The 12522-nt window shown below is 41.1% G+C and overlaps 1 non-coding gene across 1 annotated transcript; it reads left to right on the forward strand.

The window, feature by feature from the left end:
* The first annotated feature begins 2217 nt into the window (after positions 1-2217).
* On the forward strand, positions 2218-2381 carry LOC132114386 (U1 spliceosomal RNA). Its single transcript, XR_009425307.1, has one exon. It is a non-coding gene; the product is annotated as a U1 spliceosomal RNA (small nuclear RNA).
* Positions 2382-12522: the final 10141 nt, after the last annotated feature.

The following is a 12522-nucleotide window of genomic DNA, read 5'->3' on the forward strand; positions in this document are numbered from 1 at the left end:
GTGGTTCTTTTTTTTTTTAAATATCGGTTCAGGTACCGTTTAGGCGCCAGTACTGTTATAAAAGAATCGAAAAGGCACTGGACCCTACTTAAAAGTTATTATTTCTCACTACTGGCTCATTTACCAAATGGGTGCTATCTCTTCGTCCTCTACAAATTAAGCTACTGTAGGTAGTTTGGTAACGAGACGTTTTAATAAATTATCGTTTGCGATTGATGACACAATTGAAAAATGTTGTGATAAGTAGGCTATACCAAACTTTGTAACTCGTTCCCCCCGAACACTGCACATAGCAGACGTATGTACCGAATACAGGAAGCTATCAATCAAGAAGGTATCAGGATTATGAGTTATTTTTCATTTTTAGTTTTTGATTAATCACTTGGATTAATCATTCATTTTGACAGCACTATAATGTTTATTGTAAATAGACAACCATACAAGGGTAATTGTTTCTTAGCCTGCACCAATGTTCTTGTCCATTGCCCTCGCAGATTCCTGTAGCTAAGCTTGGATGTACATTTACATTCCATTAAATGTTATTGATGACATGCCTCTGAAGTTTGACTTTTTGCACCATTACAATACTTATAGGCAACTAGTCATCATATCTCGTTCTTTAATGTATCTGCATTGTACTAAAGTGCGTTCATTTTCAATGGGCATATATGTGGCTGAAAGAGGTAGCCTACTGCATCCCAAATTTTTCAACATGAACATTATAATATAACATTATAGTCATTATGGCCAATGGCCTTTAGAAAAAAAATTGTTTTTGAGGAGGGGTAGTGCACAATAGGCCCCTGTGGCGCGGCCTAAGCTTTTGTTCTTAATGGCATTTTTTTTTCTTACATTACTTTTACTTTTATACTTTAAGTAGTTTTTTAAACCAGTACTTTTACACTTTTACTTGAGTAAAAAGCTTGAGTTGATACTTCAACTTCTACAAAAGTCTTTTTAAACCCTAGTGTAATAATATAACCTTTGTAATCTTCGGGAAGAAGGAGGCGGGAACCGGCGGACAATCAAAATGAAACTTTAATTACAAAATAAACACAAAACAGCACATCAGCCCCTCACGGATGACTGATGCGCACAAAGTAAAACCAAAACATAAAATAAAGCCCAGGCCTGGTCCTCTCTCGTCCTTCACTGTTGTCGCTCCCATTTTATATCCTTCCATCCCCTCTGTGGGACTCGAGACCGGTGGTGGGTCGCAGGTGTCGCGGATTTCCCAATCACTCCACCGGCCTCGCTCGTGTTCCCACATCCCTCGGCCCCGCCCCACTCGTCACACCTAGTATCTATACTTCTACTTGAGTAATGAATGCCAATACTTTTGACACCACTGTTCCATAGTCATTGCTGTTACCTGTTGACACTATGACAGCACGACAGGTATTCCCTTGCGGCCTTGGCTACCATGGTAGCACAGAGATTCAGACTTTGTGCAATCTTCTCTTGGCAGCCTGTCAGCAGCAAAGCTCCTGAGAGACCGAGCTCAAAAGCAAATATACAGTAAGGTTCATGGACACCAAGAGTTCCTTCACACATCTCCAGTGAGTGAGGCAACCCTAAAAAGTCATAGGCATAATCGCCACAGAGGGATTAACATGGAAAATGACATGCAAGAGATGCAGTCAACAACATACAGAGATCTGTGATTTTATTTTGCTATTATTAATTAATTGATTAATTTAATTTAACTTACTTACTGACTGTCTGATTTACTTTTTTACAGGCATTTTGGCATTTGTTGTACTTTCCTTAACTAGGGTTGTTGTAGTTAACTAAACTAAAACCATTAAAGCATTACTTGAAATACATTAAACTTGACTTTATCTCAAATAAAAACGATGCATATTTTATAATTTTTGTTTAGTTTAATTGCAATAAATGATGCACTGATTGATGCATTTACATAACTAAATCTAAAATCAAAATGTAATATATTGAAAAAAAAACAAAAAATGACAAAAACACAAAATTTTTCAAACATTATTTATATATATATATATATATATATATATATATATATATATATATATAATATATATATTATATATATATATATTATATATATTTTTATATATATATATATATATTAAATGTCAAATAAAAAAAATGTAAGCTATAAATATTTCATTAATTTCTTATATTTAATATTCTCATATTTAATCACACAATATGCAAGTTGCAGCTGTTGATTAATAATATATACTTACCTGGCAGGGGAGACACCATGATCAAGAAGGCGGTTCACCCAGGGCGAGGCTTGCCCATTGCACTCCGGCCATGCTGACCCCTGTGAATTCCCCAAATGCGGGAATCTCGACTGCATAATTTATGGTAGTGGGGGACTGCGTTCGCGCTCTCCCCTGAAAAATTGTTTTTGGGAAGTCGTGGCCTAATGGTTAGAGAGTCGGACTCCCAATCGAAAGGTTGTGAGTTCGAGTCCCGGGCCGGCAGGAATTGTGGGTGGGGGGAGTACATGTACAGTTCTCTCTCCACCTTCAATACCACGACTTAGGTGCCCTTGAGCAAGGGATCGAACCCCCAACTGCTCCCCGGGCGCCGCAGCATAAATGGCTGCCCACTGCTCTGGGTGTGTGTTCACAGTGTGTGTGTGTGTTCACTGCTCTGTGTGTGTGCACTTCGGATGGGTTAAATGCAGAGCACAAATTCTGAGTATGGGTCACCATACTTGGCTGAATGTCACGTCACTTACAGCACTGACTAATTATAGTCATTTAATAGTAAACTCCATTTGAATCCATTTTAACATCAACAAAGAAGAGAATAACATTAGAGAAGCTAAGATTGCACAAAGACAACATTTTGAGGTGTTGGGGAATTCGAGGAACGTTGCGACTGCATTTAGAGATGGGATGCAGAGAACATAGCAGCCAGTGACATATTGTCAAGGTTGTACTCGCTGTACGATAACACTGGCAGTAAAACCTGGAAAATAAAGAGAAGGAAAAAGAGAAGCAGATTGTGGGGGCCGATGAGTGGGAGAGCGCTCACTGTGTCCTCCAGCTGAGACAGTGGGCATTCCACTTGAGTGACGTGGTATATGGTCTTTATTGTTAGTGTTATGAATGTGTACTATACTCTGTGCGTCATTTGATGCAGTAAGGTACCAATGGCTTGCTTAGCTGGGTATACAATTTCTGGCAAATTTGTTGATTTGACTGCACAGACACTTTCGGAAGATAACTGAACAGAGCTGGATGATGACATCACTGAATCAACAATAAACTGACTTTGACTGTTTTCTATTGTCCTGTTGCATTATAATTATCATATTTTTCCTGTTTAACACTGTAAAGCTGCTTTAAAAGGAAAAATAAATAAAGGTGACTTGACTTGACTACAAAGGGCCTATGTGATGACTGCAAACCACTGAAGAATAAAAAAAAAGAAAAAAGATGAATATCTTCCCTATTTTATTTGAGACGCTGTCGACAGGCAGAGAAGCACAGGTTCTAATGCTTAGGACTGCAGAGACTGTGTTACAACTGCTTTCTTGTGTTGAAGACAGTGTCACTTATTCAGATTGCAAATTTCACTCTTTCTTAAATCGTCATGTTCATGTCAATGTCTTCTTGTGCAGCAGTCATTTGGCAGAGCATCCAAGCTGTATATATTTATAGCTTTACCTGGAAGTTTTATTGTTTTTACTGTTTCATATGATTTTTGGGGTCAAAGATGAAATTAACTTAGATTCAGACCTATTCTGAATTTCATCCAATGATAGAAAGCTTAGTCAGCAACAATACAGCATATAATAAATTTCAGCAAAAGGACCGTTAACACCATAGAATTGTAATTTAATGACTCTACATAATTTAAGTGTTTTAGCACCAGTATTTTTCCCACCCTTTTTGTAATTCCCCTAATAAAAAGTAACATTTTGTACACATATTTCATTCTTGAAACAATGAATCTTGAAGTCTTCTTTAAAAGTTTAAAAGTGTTAAAACATTAGTCATGAAAAACTTTGTTACTGTCATTGTCATTGTTACTTAAAGGAGTTTTTTTACTCTTTTTAACTCAGTGACTTTAAGTCAGATTCAAACCCTTCCAAATACATCAACTTCACGCTGTGAATCGCCGGATTGGCTTACACCATGGATGAAGTGGAGTCCAGCCCAGGGTCGTAACTTGTGATTGCCACAAGCCTGTCGGCCACTCCTTCATCGAATCTGTCAGCTCAGTTTTTCTCAAGCCTACCGGCCATTCCTCACTCAAGCCCATCGTGTGTGACACAGTGTGTTTCGTTGTGAAAGCGAAACTAATTTGTTTGTTTTTCAAAAGAGGACACAAATACAAATCAGTGGTTAAGTTGTATTTAGAAACTCTGTTCCAGAACAGTATAGATTAGATTCAACTTTATTGTCATTGCACATGTGGGTACAAGGCAGCAAAATGCAGTACAGGGAAAGAAGAAATACATAATAACAGGAATAACACCTCAGCAACAAAAGTACATCATCAATACAGCATAAACACAGGATTTTGCAACAGGGGAGGGGAAAAGGGGAGTCGAGGTAATCCAGCGCAGACAAGCAGCCATCCGTTCCATCAGCCCTACGGAGCTGGTATTCAAATCTAGGTGCCTCAGTCCACAGATTGTGATAGCGACACAGCAAGTTGCCATGGAGACAGCCTTGATCAGGTCCCGGACAGAGTCAACAATCAGCAGGTGTCTGTGGAAGCGGGGTGAGCAACGCAAGAGCGTCTTGCTGCAGTGCTCTTCCAGGGTAGTTGTTGTTCCCAACATTGGCCTTGGCCGAAGCCAGTGCTGGTAGAGGGGAGCCGAAAGAAGATAAGATTGCGATTGTTTGGTCTTGGGGCGAGTAGCCGCATTCCAATTTACCAGTTACTCTCTTTGTCCATTCTGGTTTCCAAATCCATCCATTTTCCTTTGCAAAGGCGTGAGCTTCTCTGTGATGGTATCCATATTGCAGTTAATAGTCTCAGTCTCAGTCTCAGTGCTGACCGCTCTGCGCACTGCTTCAATCATGACGGCAGCCTTATGAGGCTTTGGATAGCTTTTCCTGTTTTCTGAATTCTTCGATAACCCAGGGCAAAGCAAAATCCAATCAGCAGAAGACCTGTTATCATGGTTCCGAATAGGTAGATTTCTTCAATGTCCTCCACGGAAAGAGCCACCAAACACATGACCCGCCACCTCTCCCACACGTCCATTGTGTTGCCAGCTGCGAACGTTCCGGCACGGCAGTCAGGTTCCCCTGAACCCAAGCTTCTCATCGAGAAGATGGTGTCAATTGCGTTTAGAGACCAGTTGATCAATTCCATGATTTTCATGTCAGGGTGCGTGCTAGACAGAGGACTCAGAGGAAGCAGAGTAGAGAAAAGGAGAATCTTTATTCTCACCAGAAACACAAAATAACATAAACAATAATAAAATGCTCTGGCACACACAGAGATCTCAGAGCTGGCCGGCACACTGCGGACCACTCGCGCTGCCGGATCTCTGAACTATGGATCCTTAGACAGGAAAACCGAAGGTGAGACTGAGACTTGGATACCATACAAAACATGGACAAAGACAAAACAATCTACTCATGACGACAGACAGAAAAGCAGAGACATATAAGGGAGTGGGGGAACGAGCGACAGGTGGGGAAGAATCAGCTCGTGATCTGCACAACCCCGCCACGATCAGTGCTGATTGCCCAGACCACAAGCTACTGAACAGACAGGACAACACAGACCACAAGGGAAGCTGAGACGGCACCCTGCACCGTGACAGTGCAGAGAGAGTCTCTCAAGTATTAGACAATAGACGAGATGAGAAAGCAAGCAGGGAAGGTAAAGGGGAGGATGGAGAGAGGGAGAGAAAATGTGTCCACCTTCATTGAGAGCCAAACGAGAAGGATCTCTTTATCCCAAATATCCATATCCTGAACCTGCAGAGTAGCTGACAATGTGTCTGTGCTCAAAGGCTGTTTCTATAAAGTGGGGCAGTTCCAACTTTGCAAGGATAGTCTGGGGCTTCTTACTCACAGCCTCCTGTAAGTGAGGTTTTTTTTATATTTAAAGAATTTGCCAATGATGATTCAAATGCGAGTTTTGAGCAGTGTAGAGTAGCGCATGTTATTTGTCATTTCTCCTAACATAAATATAAACATGGTTTTATGTTTACACGGCACAATACACAACACAACGCTTAAAAAAACAGCATAAGTCATTATAATCAGTAATTATGTCCCCACTGGATGCAACAAATGCCTCATTTGTAAAGGGTTTTATTAGTTTTGTCTCAGTGCGCTGGTGTTCTGACAAATAAGATTAGATTAGATTATTATTTATTGACATTGTATTTACATCCAATGAAATTATAGATTTGCCAACTACCGATTATAAAAAAAAATGAATAAATAAATAAAATAAAATAAAATAAGGAATAATTAAATAATGTCCATATTACACATAAGGGGAATATATATATATATATATATATATATATATATATAATACATTTTACACCGTGCTGAGTGAAATAAAGTGTTCAATGCTAAAAATAATTACAACTGTACAAATGACTGGATTTTCTTACATGTCAAGTGTCACGATCAGTAGCTGGAGTGCCCATGAACTTCAGTAGAGACCACTTCACTCAGTCCATTCCACCCATCAACCACCAGATGTCACCATATCATCACTTGGACACTAGCACTTCTCATCTGTTGCACCACACCCAAACTACATCTCCCATGAATCTGCATCACTATCACCTTGCCACACCTGCACCTCATTTATTAACTAATCTCCTTGACACACCTGCACCTCCTTTACACACTCATATAAGCAGCACGCACACACAGTCACTTTGCAAAGTCTTGTTTATCCTGTCTGACATTTCCGAGCGTTTTTCCTTGTGTTTGTTCCTTCCGTACCTGACCTTTCGATCGTTTATCTGATTCTCTGCTGCCTGTCCCGACATCTGCTTGTTTCTGTTATTGATTCTGGTTATCCCTAACATACCTGATGCCGTTACTGATTATTATCTGTCTGACCATTCTCATAATTAAAGTTCTGCATATGGATCCGAACGTCTCTGTCTCATCATTACAGAAGACTTCGCCAAACCAGGATCCAGTAGCCTTAAGGAGTAAATCCAGTTCAGTCCCGAATCCAGTAAACCAACTTGTGTCTACGTCAAGTAATTAGGCCCATCGAGGACTATGTGAAGAACTTTGAGTTGGCCCATTTATCTATCATGGACGAGATATGCCTGATAATATTTTTTCGTGGTGGCCTATCTGAGCCGCTCGGCTCACTTATGCCTTTGCAAGATCCTCACAGGACTCTGCAGTATTATATTGATAGGGCACTCACACACAACTGAGCAGCTCTGCATATACTGTGGGTGTTGTGGAGGAGGAGCACAGCACTTTTGCAGTATCCACCACTCCTGAGCCTTGTCCTGTTATTGCCGCCAGCCCAGCGCCTATGCACAAGATGGCCGTCAGCCCAGCGCCTCTGCACGTGATGGCCGCCAGTCCAGCGCCTTGGCACAAGATGGCCGCCAGCCCAGCGCCTTGGCACAAAATGGCCGCCAGCCCAGCGCCACTGTACAAGATGGCTGCCAGACCCGTCGACTTTCCAGAATCAGGTCAAGTCACTACTAACACCCAAAAGTCAAGTAAAACAACAATTAAACTTCAAGTTTAAGGTCAAGTCAGGTCACCGTTGATTTCCCAGAGTCTAGTCAGGTCACCGTTGATCAGGTCCTCGTTGATTTCCCAGAGTCTATGAAGATCAAGTCACAGTTGATCTTCATGAACAAGGTCAAGTCACCATTAACCTCCCAGAGTTAAGTCAGGTCACAGTTGATCTTCATGAGCCAAGTCAGGTCACGGTTGATCTTCATGAACAAGGTCAAGTCACCATTAACCTCCCAGAGTTAAGTCAGGTCACAGTTGATCTTCATGAGCCAAGTCAGGTCACAGTTGATCTTCATGAGCCAAGTCAGGTCACAGTTGATCTTCATGAGCCAAGTCAAGTCACAGTTGATCTTCATGAGCCAAGTCACCGTTGATCTTCATGAGCCAAGTCAAGTTACTGTTGATCTTAATTAGCCAAGTCAAGTCACCATTGATCTTAATGAGCCAAGTGCAAGTTACCATTGATCTTCATGAGCCAAGTCAAGTCACCAATGATCTTCATGAGCAAAATCAAGTCAAAGTTGATCTTCCTGAACCCAGTCAAAACAGCAATGATCTAAATGAGCAAAGTCAAGTCACAGTTGATCTTCCTGAACCCAGTCAAATCACCACGGGTCTACCAGAGCTTTGTCACGTCTCTGCTGAACTTCCAGAGCCTTTTCACGTCTCAGACGAATTTCCAGAACTCTCATCCTACCCTGTCATGGCGATGGAGGCCATCCACCAACTCACTGCCTGCCCTGGCATGGCTAAGGAGGCCGTTTGGGAACTCCCTAACCACCTCATCATGGCCACGGAGGCCGCCATTAACCTGTTTATGTTCTCTGTTTCAGTCCTACCTGACCAGACTTGCTCTCCTACTCCATCGACACTTTGGTGGTCCTCTGTTACTTCTTGGTGGGCTTCTGCCTCATCTGCTCAGCTGTGTTGGTCCTCTGCTCCACCCTGGTGGGCTTCTTCCCATCTTTTTGGCTGTTAAGTTCCCGAGTTAAGCCCACTGCGGGCCCCTGTTCCCGAGTTAAGCCCACGGCCGGTCCCTGTTTCCCATGTCAGGTCCAGGAGGGGCTCCTGATCTCCATGTTAGGCCCAGTTCCGCCTGCTCTGCCCCTGTCCCCGGCCACTGCACTTCCACATGGACCTGGCCCTCCATCCCTCCCCCTGTTCCGCCTCCACTCCACCACCCTCCTAGATTGTTTTGAGCGTCTGGAAGCTGCTCCTTTGGGGGGCGGGGCTATGTCACGATCAGTAGCTGGAGTGCCCATGAACTTCAGTAGAGGGCACTCCACTCAGGACCATTCCACCCACCAACCACCAGATGTCACCATATCATCACTTGGACACTACCACCTCTCATCTGTTGCACCACACCCAAACTACATCTCCCATGAGTCACTGCCACACCTGCACCTCATTCATTAACTAATCTTCTTGCCACACCTGCACCTCCTGTACAAACTCATATAAGCAGCACTCACACACAGTCACTTTGCGGAGTCTTGAGCCTGTCTGACATTTCAGAGTGTTTTTCCTTGTGTTTGTTCCTTCCGTACCTGACCTTTGGATTGTTTATACTGACTCTGATTCTCTGCTGCCTGCCCCGACATCTGCTTGTTTCTGTTATCGATTCTGGTTATCCCTAACATACCTGACGCCTTTACTGATCTTTGCCTGTCAGACCATTCTCATAATTAAAGTTCTGTATATGGATCCGAACGTCTCCGTCTCATCATTACATCAAGAATGTATTATCAGTATGTGTTTTGATATACCTGTAACGTTTCCCAGATGGCAACTGTTCAAATAAGTTGTGTGCAGGGTGATACAGGTCCTTCAGAATATTGTAAATTTTCTGTAGACAGCGGTAGGTAAACATATGGTCCTGGGCAGACAGCTGTTGTTTTGTGATGATGTTCTGCACAGTCTTAATAACTCTCTGCCATGCCTTTTTGTCAGCTGCAGAGCTACTTCCATACCACACCAGTATTCAATGTGTGAGGATACTCTCGATGGAGCAGCAGTAGAATGACAACAAGAACCATTGTGACGGGTTAACCTCCCTGACCATTCTTAAAAAGTATAGCTTCTGTGCCTTCTTAACTAAAGCTGTAATGTTTATCATCCATATGAGTTCCTCTGAGATATGTTTGCCCAGAAATGTAAAACTGAACACTCTCTCCACCATCTCCTCGTTGATATACAATGGTATATGTACATCTTGTTTCCTCCTGAAATCAATAATAAGTTATTATGTTTTCTTGATTTTCAGGTCCAGATTGCTCAGACTGCCTCTTTATCTCCTGCCTGTATTCATACTCATCACCCCTGGTGATTAACCCCACCACAGTCTTATCAAGCATGCACTACCCCTCTTGAAAATCCTGAGAGAATAGAAACTAAAGTGTGTTTCACATACCAAAGTACATTAGGAAACAACTGGAAAAATTCTAAAATGTGTTAATTAGGCTATATTTTTATTGTGGAAATTTTAATGCAGCTTATTATATATTGCTTAGTGGTTATTTAGGTTATTTTAACATTTTACTGTGCTTCCAAAGATACTCCAGTGCTTCCAATTTATGCAGTGTGGGAGGGCTAGAAGTGCAAAATTAATAGTTTGGCTACTAATTACCGTAATTTGCATCGATAGCTTCCATATACCACGTAGATCAATCCCATTATGAATCAAATATAATCACAAATTAGTCTGAGAATTTCTGTCCCCTGTGACTGCAGTTACAAAAGTACAATTCACTCATGAGGAAGGAATTAATGGAAAACATTGGTTTTGAAGACCTTTACATCTTTGTTTTTTTTTGTTTTTTTATGGTTCATATATGGTAATATATAATAGAATATTCATTCAGAATCTATAAGGAAGTCACATGACATCACTTGCTTTAGCCTTAAATGCATTACTGTGTTTTGAAAACTTAATGGAGCAGGAAAACACAGGAGATAGATTTTCATGTGGGAGAAGTGGGGAGGTGTGAAACAAAGATGCATATTTCAAACAAGACCGGCAAGCAAAAAATGAAAATCTCCGGTCAGATTGCCCCACACCACCTTAGGATGCACAGGTGTGACAGGAAACAAAATTGTATTTGAAATCTATTATGTTGATGATTTTAGTGCTTATGTTTAAGAACTTATCAATGAATCTTTGAAAGATATTTAATTCAGAATTGATTATAACTTAATAGCACCCAGTGGTATTTATTTGCACATGCTCCTTGCATTGTGTTGTACTGCTTAATTCTGCAAATTATGTAGTAGTATTTTGTGATGAAACACCATGTTCAAAAGTACAGAGACCATTTGCTAAATTCAGTATTATGTGCTCAAAGCTGAATTCACCAAAATCATGAATACTGACTTTGAAATATCTGTGTTAATGTTTTAAAGCTTACAAGCAAGTGAGATGTACAAAAACATGCTTCTGTGTCTCAGTCACTCCTAAAGCAGGCTGCACGCAGCATGTAGTGTTTGAGGTGAAGAAAGGATAAGGTTTATTTCTAAACCAATGAAATCAGTCACCTGTAAAGAAAAAGCACAAACAGTTGTGCCATATAGAAGTCACACAGTTGCCTTTATATCTGTTATTCAAGCAGAACGCTTTTCTTCCTTTTGAGCTTTATTTGAGTATGCCTGCACTGGCTCCAATCAAACATTTTATACATTTTAAAATATTGCTTATTACTTATAAAGGCCTGAATGGTTTAGCACCTCAGTATTTGAATGAGCTCCTTTTACATTATAATACTCTACGTCCGCTACGTTCTCAAAACTCTACAAATATTACCTAGAATATCAAAATCAACTGCAGGCGGCAGATCCTTTTCCTATTTGGCGCCTAAACTCTGGAATAACCTACCTAACATTGTTCGGGAGGCAGACTAAATCTAGATTAAAGACCCATCTTTTTAACCTGGCTTACACATAATATACTAATATGCTTTTAATATCCAAATCCGTTTAATGATTTTTAGGCTGCATTAATTAGGTAAACCGGAACCGGGAACACTTCCCATAACACCCGATGTACTGGCTACATCTTTAGAAGAATGTCATCTATGCTAATATTAGTCTGTTTCTCTCTTATTCCGAGGTCACCGTAGCCACCAGATCCAGTCTGTATCCAGATCAGAGGGTCACTGCAGTCAGCTGGATCCAGTACGTATCCAGACCAGATGGTGGATCACCACCTAGAAAGGACCTCTACAGCCCTGAAAGACAGCTGAGACCAGGACAACTAGAGCCCCAGATACAGATCCCCTGTAAAGACCTTGTCTCAGAGGACCACCAGGACAAGACAAGACCACAAGAAACAGATGATTCTTCTGCACAATCTGACTTTGCTGCAGCCTGGAATTGAACTGCTGTTTTCGTCTGGTCAGAGGAGAACTGGCCCCCCAAATGTGCCTGGTTTGTCCAAGTGTTTTTAAATTTTTTCTCCATTCCGTCAATTCAATTCAATTCAATTAAGGTTTATTTGTATAGCGCTTTTTACAATACAAATCGTTGCAAAACAACTTTACAGAAAATTAAGTTTTACAATATTTAATAGTAGCTTATAAGTGGTGACTGTCAGTTTGATATTTCAGAAAAATTAATACAAGACGTAGTCAGCCAGACAATGAACATTATTAACAGTAATTATGATATGATGCAGTCACACTTGTAGCAATATCTGTTAGTTCTGTTTGTTGATTCAGGGTTAGCATCATCTGGGGTCTTCTGAGGGTCAGCATCATCTCTCCTTAGGTGTTCTGGATCCAGACTGGAGATTGTGTAAATCCTAGTGACCACAGGATGTAAATTCCGT

The sequence above is a fragment of the Carassius carassius genome, chromosome 33, assembly GCF_963082965.1.
Source record: "Carassius carassius chromosome 33, fCarCar2.1, whole genome shotgun sequence".
NCBI classification, from domain to species: Eukaryota; Metazoa; Chordata; class Actinopteri; order Cypriniformes; family Cyprinidae; genus Carassius; species Carassius carassius.